At 35.7% G+C, this 13,286-nt stretch overlaps 1 protein-coding gene and 1 non-coding gene across 2 annotated transcripts in view; one reads left to right on the plus strand and one right to left on the minus strand.

The window, feature by feature from the left end:
• ARHGAP32 (Rho GTPase activating protein 32) overlaps positions 1-13,286 on the plus strand; it is a 307,294-nt gene that overhangs the window by 65,281 nt on the left and 228,727 nt on the right. The gene's annotated exons all lie outside the window — the stretch shown is intronic.
• On the minus strand, positions 9,847-9,951 carry LOC115830507. Its single transcript, XR_004026060.1, has one exon. It is a non-coding gene; the product is annotated as a U6 spliceosomal RNA (small nuclear RNA).

Consider the following 13,286-nt stretch of genomic DNA (forward strand, 5'->3'; position numbering starts at 1 on the left):
GCCAGATATACATATAATTTGAGACTCAAATTAATCATGTTTGGTAGGCCAAATAGGGTTTGTTTATTTATATGAAAATAGAGCTTTTTTTTTTTTTTGCACTTAAAATTTTGTTGTAAGAATTCTGGATCACAATTTTTTAAAAAAACTTATTTTGGATACATAATAGTTGTACATGTTTATGGGGTACATGTGATATTTTGATGCATGCATACAATGTTTAATGATCAAATTGGATCACAAATATTTAAGTACACAATAAGTTATGCTATGAAGTTTTGCAGACCATTTCATTTATATAGTGTAACTTGCTGTAATTGCCATCTAAAACATTACAATTGTACTAGACTATGTACTATTGGAGCAGTAACATTCTGCCAACTGTGGTAGATTCATATAAGTATTTAGGAAATATTACTGGGAAAAACATAAATTATGTTGAGGTAAATTAAGCAGTATAGTTAGTATAGTGATATTGGTACAGCTTAAATGAGAATAATTTGCTCCAGCAGACTGAAGAATTGCAGAATAAAAAAGTCAAAAGATGATTGTGACTTGCCATCTTTCAGATTGACAGAGCTGAAATAAAACTTTCTGTATGTGCATATGTCACAAACACCAATATTTTTGCTTGTTTCCCACAATGAGAGCCTTATTTTCGTATTAGGGAACTAGTTGGAAAATACAGTTGATAGTTAACATTTTTATTTCCACTCATTCAAGCCTCTTATTAATCATATATGGCTAATGAACAGACCTTCCATATTTGAATTGATCATTCTGAGATACATGATTAAAAATGGGCATTTATACGATTTCAGTACTTTTATTTTCTTTTTTCATGTTTTGAGATAGGGTCTTGCTCTGTCACCCAGGCTGGAGTGCAGTGGTGTGATCATAGCTCACTGCAGCTTTGACCTTCCAGGCTCAAGCAATCCTTCCACCTCAGTCCCCCAAGTAGCTGGGACTGCAGGCATGCACCATGCATGCCTGCCTAATTTTTATATTTTTTGTGGAGACAGAGTCTCACTATGTTGCCTAGGCTGGTCTTGAAGTCCTGGACTCAAGTGATCTTGCCACCTCGTCCTCCCAAAGTGCTGGGATTACAGGTGTGAGCCACCACACCTGGCCAATTTTAGTACTTTACATTTAGGAATGATATTTCTTTCACTTGAATTATTTGTCATTGCAGAAAGTAAAAGCATATTTTTGGGGCTTAATTTTTATGCTTTTTTCTTTCTTATGTAAATGCCTGATCATTAAACACAATCAACTGTGGAAGTTTTCAGATTCTGGAATCAGTCTCTGGAAATCCGGGAGGTCTGTGTGAGGGCGGGGGAACCTGTATTTTTTTTAAGTTACACAAGTGGGTGGGTGTTGCCTCGTCAAGTTTAAGAGCCAGTCATAGCATGTTTATGCATTTCTCTTCTAACCTTATAAAGAACTCCTGACTTTTGGCTTGCATAGAAGGCACTGAAAAGAGTAGGCAATTAATAACTGTTCTATTGTGTTAGATGCCCAGCATTTTTGATGGAAGCAATTTTGTTCTACAGAAAAACTTGAAAGATCTGACTGGCTATAAAGGAATATGTAGTAAATATTGATATTGGTTCAAAAACATTTTTATACAATTGTTTTTGCTATAACTGAGATACATTTCTGAGAAATCTTGTGGTTGTAACCATCATATACTAAAAATTAAAGGTCTGGGAAAAATGGAGTTGCACAAATCACTCAAAATCTATACAGCATTATATCCAGATCACTAATAAAAGCAATAGCAGTCTAGTAAAACAGTTAGTTAAAAACAGTTAGTTAAAAAGACATGTCAGAGTCCTAATAAGTAAAGAAATATTACAGTAAACATAGGATTTTATCTTTAAAGGTGGTGGTTGCTGATGGAAAGGGATGCATTGAAGGTTTGAGGCTGATAGACTACGAAGATTAGGACAAAGTACACAAAAAATGAGGAAGTGCTATGCAGAAAGCCCTACCAGGACATAGTAAGTGACCAAATGGAAGTAGCAACAAAGTGGCATGAATGAGCATCATAAACAGTGCAGCAGTCCCGTGCAGTTCACTGCAGTGGCTTGTGTCAGTGAACTTTGTGTTAAGCTAGACATACACGGCCAAAAAGTGTGCGAAAAATAGTTATATATAATCTGAGTTATATTGACATCATACCCCTATTTACTAAGCTTATATGAACTAATTCACTCTATGCGAAGGAGTTATGGCAGAAAAGATCATACTTGGTTAGTGATCATTTCGGGGAATAGTTTAGTGGTTAAGTGCATAATCTCTGGAGTCAGACCCAAAGCTCCACCAGTACGTCCTTGTGCAGATCGCTTAATGTCTCATTGCCTGTTTCTCTTGTATTTTTGGAAGTATTTGAGAGCGGTAGTTTTGAAAGTATTGTGGGAAAGCAGAAGAATGCTTTGGACTGGGTAATAATTTGAAAATTGCTCAGAGGAGGAGACATGGAAACTGTTTGTTCAAAGATAAACTAAAAGGCAAATACCACTTGTAAATTGTGTGACCTTGGGCATGCTTCAGTTTTCTCAGCGGTGATACAGGGACAGTGTTATTTCTTTTATCACATCTCTAGGTTCTTGTGGTTATCAGAATTAAAGTGAAGTACAGCGTGAAAATTTCCCATACAGTTGTAAGGTAGAAGAAACAAATAGGAATTTCTAGAGTTTAGTTTCCTAGCTGACTTCAGAACAGACTGTTTTCAAGGTTTCTTCTCACTTTGAAAATATATTCAAATGTCTGAAATCCCAGTAAGTGCTAATAGTAGTTTAAAGTGTTTGTCTTCTGACATGAATGCTTCTCTGGCTCCTCATTCTTTTCAGCAGTCGTAGCCATTGACCTAATTCTTCTTTATTGTCACAGACATCTGCATCAGCTCTTAGGCAAATGTTCCTAATTTCAGAGATGGTAGCCTAACAAAATTGTGAATAACAGCATAAGAATTACCCCCAAATTGATTCACAACCAGAGTTCATGCACGTGAGCATTCTGTCACCTTGGTGTTATTTCAAGAATATTTTGAGGAAGAATATTGGGACCCTTACTGATATTCCCCGACATTCCGGTTATGATTTATGTCTATTTCATCTGTGAATTTTTAGAGTTACATAAAAAACTTTTCAGCTTTTAAGTGGTATCCTTCGTTTCCTAAGTTTATTTTATCGGATAAAACTTATTCATACACTGAATTGATGTTATGATCTTCAGTTTTATGCTTTTAAGAGTTAGAGAAGAAAAATCTTTTTTACTTTGCCATCATTTATTACATTTTTCAGAACTTTTTACAATTTTTTTTTGCAAAATTTATAAACCAGAAATAGAACCAGTGTTTCAGTTTTGAGAAAAATGTTGGCTTTGCCCAGTGGGTATTTTCCGTTTGCAGTCTTCCAAGCCATTTCTGACATAAGAATTCAGCTCCTGTCAAGGCATGTGCAGTAAAGGTACCCTTCCAGGTGCCTGGACGTATCCTTAGTGCTGTCTATTTGTATTTAGAATCCTACTTCATTTTTTTCTTCTTTGTCCGTCTTCCTCTCCTCTTGCTCTTAGCTGACCAGAAACTCCATGCCATCCAGCCCCTTTCCTCCCTCGCCTCTCTTTAACTTCTTTTGTGCTGCAGATTTCAACTAAATTAAGTTCTAATTAAAATAATTTTCACCTCAAGGTTTGAATGCTCAACCAGCTTGACACTCTCAAAGATAATTTGCTTTTAAAATTGTTTATCAAAATAAATCTCTAAATAGGTTATGAGTCATTGTTACTAATGAGATTGTGTGTATCCTCGAACTGTTTTGGGGCAGAGAAAAAATGTTGAGAATCTCTCTTCTAAAGCCATTCTTTTGAGGAAACAGTCTTAGAGTTTTTTCCTTGGAAAACAATGCTGTTTAAATTACCATACTTTCTTGTGGCATCCTCATTTCTTGGAATGTGTTACATCTATTTTTATTATTAAGCTCTTTAATGTTAGACTATATAGTTATTAAAGGATTATAGTGAATTCAATTCTGAATACTTTCTGTTCCTTGGAAAGTTTAGAACTCTAAAGTTTCTATTTTAGATGGAAAATTTCCACTCTTTTTTGTCACTTGTTGTTTTCTTTGCAGTATGTCAAATTGCTTTGAAAATAGTAAACTGCGATATTAGTTTAAGGTGGTATTTTTATTATGCTGGTATGTATTTTGTATTCTATGTTCCACTGCATTCCAGCCTGGGCAACAAGAACAAGACTCCGTCTCAAAAAAGAAAAGAAAAGAAAATGACAGAGTGGATGGTCATCACTGTCCGGTTGTTTGAAGGTGGCCAAACAAGCAGTGCATGATGAATTGTCTTTTCCATTTGTTTACTTAAGAACTCCTCCTTAATTTCTGGATATATTTGATCCTTTCAGAATCTGTTACTGTCTTAACTGTTCTTTGATCTGAAGGTTCTGGTACAGTGGCCAAATAGTATGTTTTCTTGTTGGGTAGTCGGTGGAAAGAGATCTAGTTCTCCTTGACAAAACTACATTACTTGGAACTAACATGCTGGACGCCCAGGCTCAGCAAGGTTTATTAATGTCTGTTTCTCTGCATTAGTATCATCTCATGAATCTGTGTTTTCTCAGATGTGCAGCCTGTTACAGTTAAATCTTTTTTTGATCTCTAGAGTTGGAGAATGAAGTTTAATAGACTAGAATAGGGTGTTCCTGCATTTTATGAAACTGATGAATTCATTCTAAGATAAGTTGTTTCCTCTTTCCTGACAAAATAGGACTGCTTGTAATGTTTCTGTCCTCTACTTTAAGGATATTTTGAAGTTCACATAGCTTTTATATTATTCTTTTAAAACGGTAGGAATGAATCAGAGTGGCAAACATACTAGGTGGAATCTTAGTAATAGTCATAGATTGTTCAGTTGTGTGCAGGTAATGCCCTTCTTCTTAGTGGGTTGTGAGGGAGGACATAGAAATGTGTAGATGGTGGGAGAGGACAAAAGAACCCATTTTGGTTACAAGAGAAACATTCAAAACCTCTAAATGCGCCATGCCTTGGATGGCTGCCCCATGTATACATTCTTGTTGCAAGAACAGATTATTTCTGGCCCATTGGTTGTTTTTTTCTTTGTACTTTCTATTATTTTATCATTTGTGTTGTTCTTTTGATTAATATTTATTTTAGAAGGCTTGTAGAAATGGCAGAAAACATCAGGGTAAGCCATTCAGTAAAGCTAGAGTGAAGAGGCAACCTACAGAATGGGAGAAAATTTTTGCAATCTATCCATCTGACAAAGGGCTAACATCCAGAATCTACAAAGAAATTGAACAAATTTACAAAAAAAAAATCATAAAAAAGTGGCCAAAGGATATGAACAGACAGTTCTCAAAAGAAGACATTTATGCAGCCAAGAAACATGAAAAAAATCTCATCATCACTGGTCATTAGAGAAATGCAAATCAAAACCACAGTGAGATGCCATCTCATGCTAGTTAGAATGATGATCATTAAAAAGTCAGGAAACAACAGATGCTGGAGAGGATGTGGAGAAATAGGAACATTTTTACACGGTTGGTGGGAGTGTAATTTAGTTCAGCCATTGTGGAAGACAGTGTGATGATTCCTCAAGGATCTAGAACCAGAACTACCATTTGACTCAGCGATCCCATTATTGGGTATATACCCAAAGGATTAGAAATCACACGCACACCTATGTTTATTGCAGCACTGTTCACAATAGCAAAGACTTGGAACCATCCCAAATGCCCATCAATGATAGACTGGATAAAGAAAATGTGGCACATACACACCATGGAATATTATGCAGCCATAAAAAAGGATGAGTTCATGTCCTTTGCAGGGACATGGATGAAGCTGGAAACCATCATTCTCAGCAAACTAGCACAGGAACAGAAAACCAAACACCACATGTTCTCACTCATAAGTGGGAGTTGTGCAGTGAGAACACATGGACATAGGGAGGGGGACATCACACACTGGGGCCTGTCAGGGGGTGAGGGGCTATGGGAGGGATAGCATTAGGAGAAATACCTAATGTAGCTGATGGGTTGATGGGTGCAGCAAACCACCATGGCACGTGTGTACCTATGTAACAAACCTACACGTTCTGCACATGTACCCCAGAACTTAAAGTATATTCATAAAAAAAAATGAATGACTTACAGGAAATGTAAGAGCTAGAGGAACCCATAGAACAACACTATGGGGACATAATCAGCAAGATAAAGACTGTCAGAATATACCGAACCTGGTTTCTTCAACCATATATGATAATAAAAAATGGAGGAAGGGGAAACTTTGAAGAGACTTAAGAGACTTATTTGCCAAAATATCACGTGTGGACTTTCTGATTCAAATGAATGAGCTATTTTAAAAAAGAAAAAAACATTGGCTGGGTATGGCAGCCCTCGTCTGTAATCCTAGCAGATTAGGAGACCCAGGCAAGGAGGATCCCTTGAGACCAGGAGTTTGAGACTAGCCTGGTCAACATAGCAAGACTTTATGTCTACAAAATATTTAAAAATTAGCCAGGCATGGTGGCACATTCCTGTAGCCCTAGCTACTCGGTAGGCTGAGGCAGAAGGATCCCTTAAGCCCACGAGGTTGATGCTGCAGTGAGTTACGACCATGTTGCTGCACTCCAGCCTGGGTGACAGAGTGAGACCATGTTTCAGTAAATAAATTAATTAAAAAGAAGGTTCAAGGCAGTTAGAAAAGTTTACCTTGAGTGGATATTTGTGGTAATTGAGTGATAGTGGATTCCTAAGGTAAGATAATATTTTTATTTAAAAATAACGATATTTTAGAGATACATGCTGAATTATTTACAGATGAAATGATGTGATATCTAGGATTTGCTTACATATAATCCAGTCAGATGGGGGTGGGGTGGGGAGTAGAGATGTGATTTGCCATTGTTAATTGTTAAAGCTGAGTAATAGGTACCTGTTGGTTCATTATTCTATTATCTATACTTTTGTATATGGTTGAAATTTTCCATAATAAAAAAGTTAAAATATTTAAATTAAATGATATTTGAGTACATAGTAAGTGTTCAGGAGTGTGGTAATTGCTTTGAAGGATAGCATCATAGTATCTAGCATATATATTGAAAAACTAAAGAGTAAGTTAAATAAATGAGAATTTTGTTTCCTTTTCCAGAAGAGTTAAACATTTTAGTAGATCCAAATCTAGATTCACCAAGTACTTTTCTTTTATTGTTATATTATACCTTCCATTTTTTGAACATCTATATAGGACTTTATCCTGTTTCATCTAATTACTTCAACAATATGACTGGGTATGATTATTCTATTCAGAAGAGGAAATTGATCTTCAGAGATTTTCGGTAAATTGTGCAATTTCACATAGGTAATAAGTGGCACAGAAGGAATTTGAATTGTCTGAGCCCAAATTTCTTAAATTTAAAAATTTAAATTCCATTTAGCATTATTTCTAAATGGAAACCATGGATACTCAAGGATAATACTGTTGTTTCCAATTGCTGTGTATCTTGTAACTTGACTAGTACCTGTAATAGTGAAACAGTAACTTAATGAATTGCATATCAGTAAGCAAAGTTAGAACAGTGATGTAACTTGAAAATTATCAGTTGACACTTAAAAACAGCCTTATTATTTTTCAAGTAATGTTTGAGACATCAGAAAATGTACTTTGTATTCATTGCTGATTTTGAAAATATAACATAGAAAACCCCAGAGATGATAATATTGATGTTTGGTTCTAGCAAAATCAGAAGTAGACAGATACTAAATTCCTAATTTATGCATCATTCAAATTTAAACATAAATCTGTATATCTTTTAAAGAGCTACATATATTAAACTTCTTTTTACTTCCCTATTATATTTTATTCTTCAAATGATTCACTTGATTTTTACAGTGGATAAGACATAACAGAACAAATTTCAATAAGAAAGGATAATGGGAAAAATGCCTCTGTTTCCAGAAATAAATGAGCAGGCAGGAACTTAAATTCTCCTTCCTAGGAAAATAAAATTGAAGAATTACTGATACCAGAATAGTAGTACACTTACTTTAAATCAAAATAAGATACCTCAAATTAAAGTTTAAAAGTACAGCATTTAGCTTCTGTTACTTGAGGATAGGATGTTTGTGATTTGAGAAAAATGCCTGTAATTTTGTAAGTAGTTGAATGGTCTCTAGTACTTTAAGTAACTAGTCATTGTTGATTCTCATTTTTACTCTTACAACCCTCTCTGAGAAATAGCAGAGGAGCAGTCAGAATAAGATAAGTAGCAAGTTGCTAAAATTACTTCAGTCTCAAACCAGCTTCAAAGTAGAGTGAACTATACAGGTAAGGATACCAGTAAGTAAACGGTAGATTGAAAACATTGGATTTATTTATATTTCTTCAACTAGTCTCATGGGAGAAACTCTACTGAATTTGTGCAATACCTTGAGCTTTTCAAGCATGAAAGCATAGTACAACCTTTTTTTCCTTTTCTTTTTGCATAGCCTTACCCCTATTGATTTTATCCTAGTCTCTTCCTGACCTCTCTCCAGACTTTTCACTGAGGGGGAGTCTACTTAGACCATTTGCTTTCTCCCCTGATTATTCATTGAATTTATATTTAGAGTTTTTATTTGCAGTATCATTAACATTAGGAGGAAGTGCAGTTACAGTGGTGACCAGGAGTATGGTTATATATAGTTTTTATATGTATACAGTTTATATGTATGATAAGACCACAATTTTCTAAGGTCCTAAAATATGTAATACAGCTGATGCCTTCTGTATCTCATGGGCTATAGCATATTCAATCAAAATTTTAACTCAGGAAATATTATTTCCTTTAATTCAACATTATATATATTTTATTTTTATAAATTATATGTAATGATATATATTATAAATATATATTATACATATATACATATGTATATATGTACTTTTATATGTGTAATTTATATATGTATAAAATTATATATAATTATGTATGCAATTTTATATATATGCAATTTTTTTAGATGGGGGTCTCACTCTGTCGACCGGGCTGGTGTGTAGTGGCACAATCGCAGCTCACCACAGCCTAGAAGTCCTGGGCTCCAACAAGCCTCTTACCTCAGCCTCCTGAGTAGCTGAGATTACAGGCATGCACCACCATGCCCAGCTAATTTTTCTTTTTTCTTCTTTTTTAGAGACAGGGCTTTGTTCAACCTGATCTTAAACTCCTGGCCTTAAGGGATCCTCCTGCCTCAGCCTCTCCAAGTGCTGGGATTGCAGGGTAAACCGCCACACCTGGCTCAGCACTATGTCTAAGAATTCTCAACCTTCATTATTTTTACAAGATCTTTTACTAAATCAGTCCCTCATTTTCAGCACTATACTTTTACCTGAATTAACTGTAGCCCATTTTCTTCTTTCAGTCCTATAGATTCCTTTTCAGATAGAGATACTTTTTAAATATCCAATGTTCATTTAAAAAGATGAGTGATTCTGATAAGTTTTATTCATGTATTACTTTACTTTTTTTTGTTTTTGTTTACTACTTGTACATGTTGTGTAAGTTGCTAGAAAAATTATCACTTGCCTCAGATTTTATTTAACCAATATATATAATAGTTTTGATTTACTTTATCTGTAGATTGAAGGTAAAAACGGGTCATCACTTAGACTGATAAGATGGTTGCTTAGCCAGTGAGAGGGATTTCCTAAGATCACTAGATTTGAATGTATCTGGTAAAGCAAGTGTTTTTGTTATTTGTTGAGTCTGCCAGTGGAATTCTGAAGTTGCTACAACTTGCTTGTTCCGTGAGCCCATAGTGAGGTAGATGTATGAATTGTTCTCTCTAGCCTCTGACTACTTGAATTTCATCATTGCGCAGGGGCCATGCTAATCTCTGTATCGTTCCGATTTTAGTATATGTGCTTCCGAAGCAAGCACTGCTTTTACTTCATTCAGTAGAATCTGCTATGCCGGTAGTGTGTTTTTCTTTTTTAATTTTTTTTATTTTCCGCCCCCCTTGCACAAGAGCACCTTGAGCTCTTTAGTGTTAGAACAAAGTATTTCTGAGTTGGCTTTTGTGACCTTTTTGAGAAAGGAAGCAATGAGACAAAGTGGTGTGGCTTATGAATTCAACAGTAAATCCTGGGTTGGTGCAATCCTTGTACTTGTAGATATTGTGGTTATTGTATCTCTTTATTAATGTGGTTTCAATACCATTGATTTTGGTTCATCATAGGTTAGGATGGGAAACATTTAGAAGGGAAATGGACTTAATTCCTGATACATAAATTTATTTCATGATTCTGAGATCTTGATATGAAAAGAATCTGTTTTATGTTTTCTTATTTATATCACATACACAATTTTACTTCTTGTCTTTGCTTTTTTCATATTCTATTTTTGATTTATCTTGGTCAGTATAAGAATATTGCCTTCTTTATGCACATTGCCTTCATTTATTTTTGAACTTACATTTCCTATTCCTGGGACCTAGATTTTTCAGTCGTTCAATCCTATGTATTTATCCAATAAACATTTTCATTGACTTCTGTTATATACAGGTTATAAAACCTCAAGAGAAGAAACTGTAGAGTGGATCTTTTAACTCATGCTGTTAACTTCTTTAAAACTAAAAAGTTAAACAGTGAATACATTTTTATGTTAGAAAGTTAAAAATATGTAAATAAGTTTAAATAAGGAAGTAAAAATCATCTGCATTATCTTTGTTATTTAGTTTTCCAAACTTTCTTCTTTGCATGTGTGTATTAAAAATACTATTTTTATTACCAGTATATATATATATGTGTGTGTATATGTATATGTATATGTATGTGTGTGTACACACACACACACACACACATATATAAACAGAGAGAGAGAGAGAGACACACACACACACACAGACAGAGACAGGCTCTTGCTCTGTTGCCCAGGCTGGAGTGCAGTGGTGTGATCGTAGCTCACTGTAGCCTTGAACTCCTGTGCTCAAGCGATCCTCCCACTTCAGCTTCCTGAGTAGCTGGGTCTACAGATGTGCATCACAATGCTTGGCTGATTTTTAAATTATTTTTATAGAGATGGAGTCTTGCTGTGTTGCCCTGGTTGGTTTTCAACTCCTGGCCTCAAGGGATCTTCCTGCCTTGGCCTCCCAAAGTACTGGAATTACAGGTGTGAGCCACTGCACCTGGCTGTGTTTTTGTTTTTTTGTTTTCATGTAACCACTACATGTAAATGTTGTATTTTAGTGGCTGTTTACTTTTATTAGAAAAATCATCACTGGCCTCAGATTTTATTTAACAATTATATACAGTAGTTTTGATTTATCTGTAGATATAAATAGTAGAATCACACTCTGTAGGGTTTTCTGATTATTTTTTTGGCTACTGATATCAGGCTCTAGAACAGTAGTTAAAAATTGTCTGGAGGGGGTCTAGTTAGGTATACCGTTATAGTATTTTTCTACAATATTTACATGAGATGATGATTATAGAATGTATAATAACGAAAGGTTGGTGATCCAGTGAAAGCATAGGCTGAGATTATATATTTGTTGAAAGCAGTTTTCTACATCAATAAACATTACATACTTTTCAAACTTGAATACCAGAAAGTATACTTATAATCTTTGCTTATTACAGTGAAAGATACAGGACTCAAAAACAGAAGACCATGTCAGTTGAATTTTGAGAGTTCTTATTCATACAGTTATGAAATTTCCACTTAATATCACTTGTTAAGAACACTGGAAATGACATGTTGAATTGTCTTATGATCTGATTTTATATGATCTTTGTAATCCTTGTATTAATGTGATGAAGGAAGAATATGGGTGTCTGTTGTAATTGTTAATTTGCCATACTTCACATTCATGGAAGGAATTCAGATAATTAGAAAATAACTTATTGGCTTAATAGGGACTTGTTTCTTATTTTTTAGATTACTACTCTCTTTTAAATAATAATAAAAATTACAGAGTGATTATATTTTTTAAAAGCCAGAGATTTACAGATTAAGATTTTTTTTCAATTTTTCTATAATCACAGTAATGAAAACATTTTATGGTTCAGGGATGATAATGATGACAATGGCTGTAATTTATTGAGGACTTTGTACTGTATACTACTATAGTTTCATTATATGCATTGTTTCTATTTTATACATTAACATCATAAGGGTATTATTTTTTCTATTTTAGAGATTAACAAACTGTGACTCAATATAAGTTGCTTGTTGTGTTAGTCCATTTTCATGCTGCTGATAAAGACATACCCGAGACTGGGTAATTTATAAAGAAAAAGAGGTTTAATGGACTCACAGTTCCATGTGGCTGGGGAGGCCTCACAATCTTGGTGGAAGATGAAAGGCATGTCTTACATGGCAGCAGACAAGAGAAAGAATGAGAACCAAGTGAAGGTGGTTTCCCCTTGTAAAACCATCAGATCTTTTGAGACTTATTTAGTACCATGAGAAAAGTATGGGGGAAACCAACTCCATGATTCAGTTATCACCCACCGGGTCCCTCCCACAATACGTGGGAACTATGGGAGTTACAATAGAAGATGAGATTTGGGTGAGGACACAGCCAAACCATATCATTCTGCCCCGGCCCCTCCCACATCTCGTGTCCTTACATTTCAAACCGGTCATGCCTTCCCAACGTCCCCCAATGTCTTAACTCATTTCATCATTAACTCAAAAGTCCACAGTCCAAAGTCTCATTTGAGATGAGGCAAGTCCCTTCTGCCTATGAACCTGTAAAATCAAAAGAAAGTTAGTTACCTCCTAGATACAATGGAGGTACAGGCATTGGGTAAATACAGCTGTTCCAAATGGGAGAAATTGGCCAAACCAAAGGGGCTACAGGGCCCATGTAAGTCCAAAATCCATTTTAAAACTCCAAAATGACCTCCTTTGACACCGTGTCTCACACCCAGGTCACACTGATGCAAGAGGTCGGTTCTCATGGTCTTGGGCAGCTCTGCCCCTGTAGCTTTGCAGGATACAGCCCCTCTCCTGGCTGCTTTCACAGGCTGGCATTGGGTGTCTGCAGCTTTTCCAGGCTCACAGTGCAAGCAGTTGGTGGATCTGCCATTCTGGGGTCTGGAGGACGGTGGTCCTCTTCTCACAGTTCCACTAGGCAGTGCCCATTGGGGGCTCTGTGTGGGGGCTTCAACCCTACATTTCCCTTCTGCACTGCCGTGGCAGAGGTTCTTCAGGAGGGCCCCGCCCGTGCAGCAAATTTCTGCCTGGACGTCTAGGTGTTTTCATACATC

The sequence above is a fragment of the Nomascus leucogenys genome, chromosome 15 (assembly GCF_006542625.1).
Source record: "Nomascus leucogenys isolate Asia chromosome 15, Asia_NLE_v1, whole genome shotgun sequence".
Taxonomy (NCBI): Eukaryota; Metazoa; Chordata; class Mammalia; order Primates; family Hylobatidae; genus Nomascus; species Nomascus leucogenys.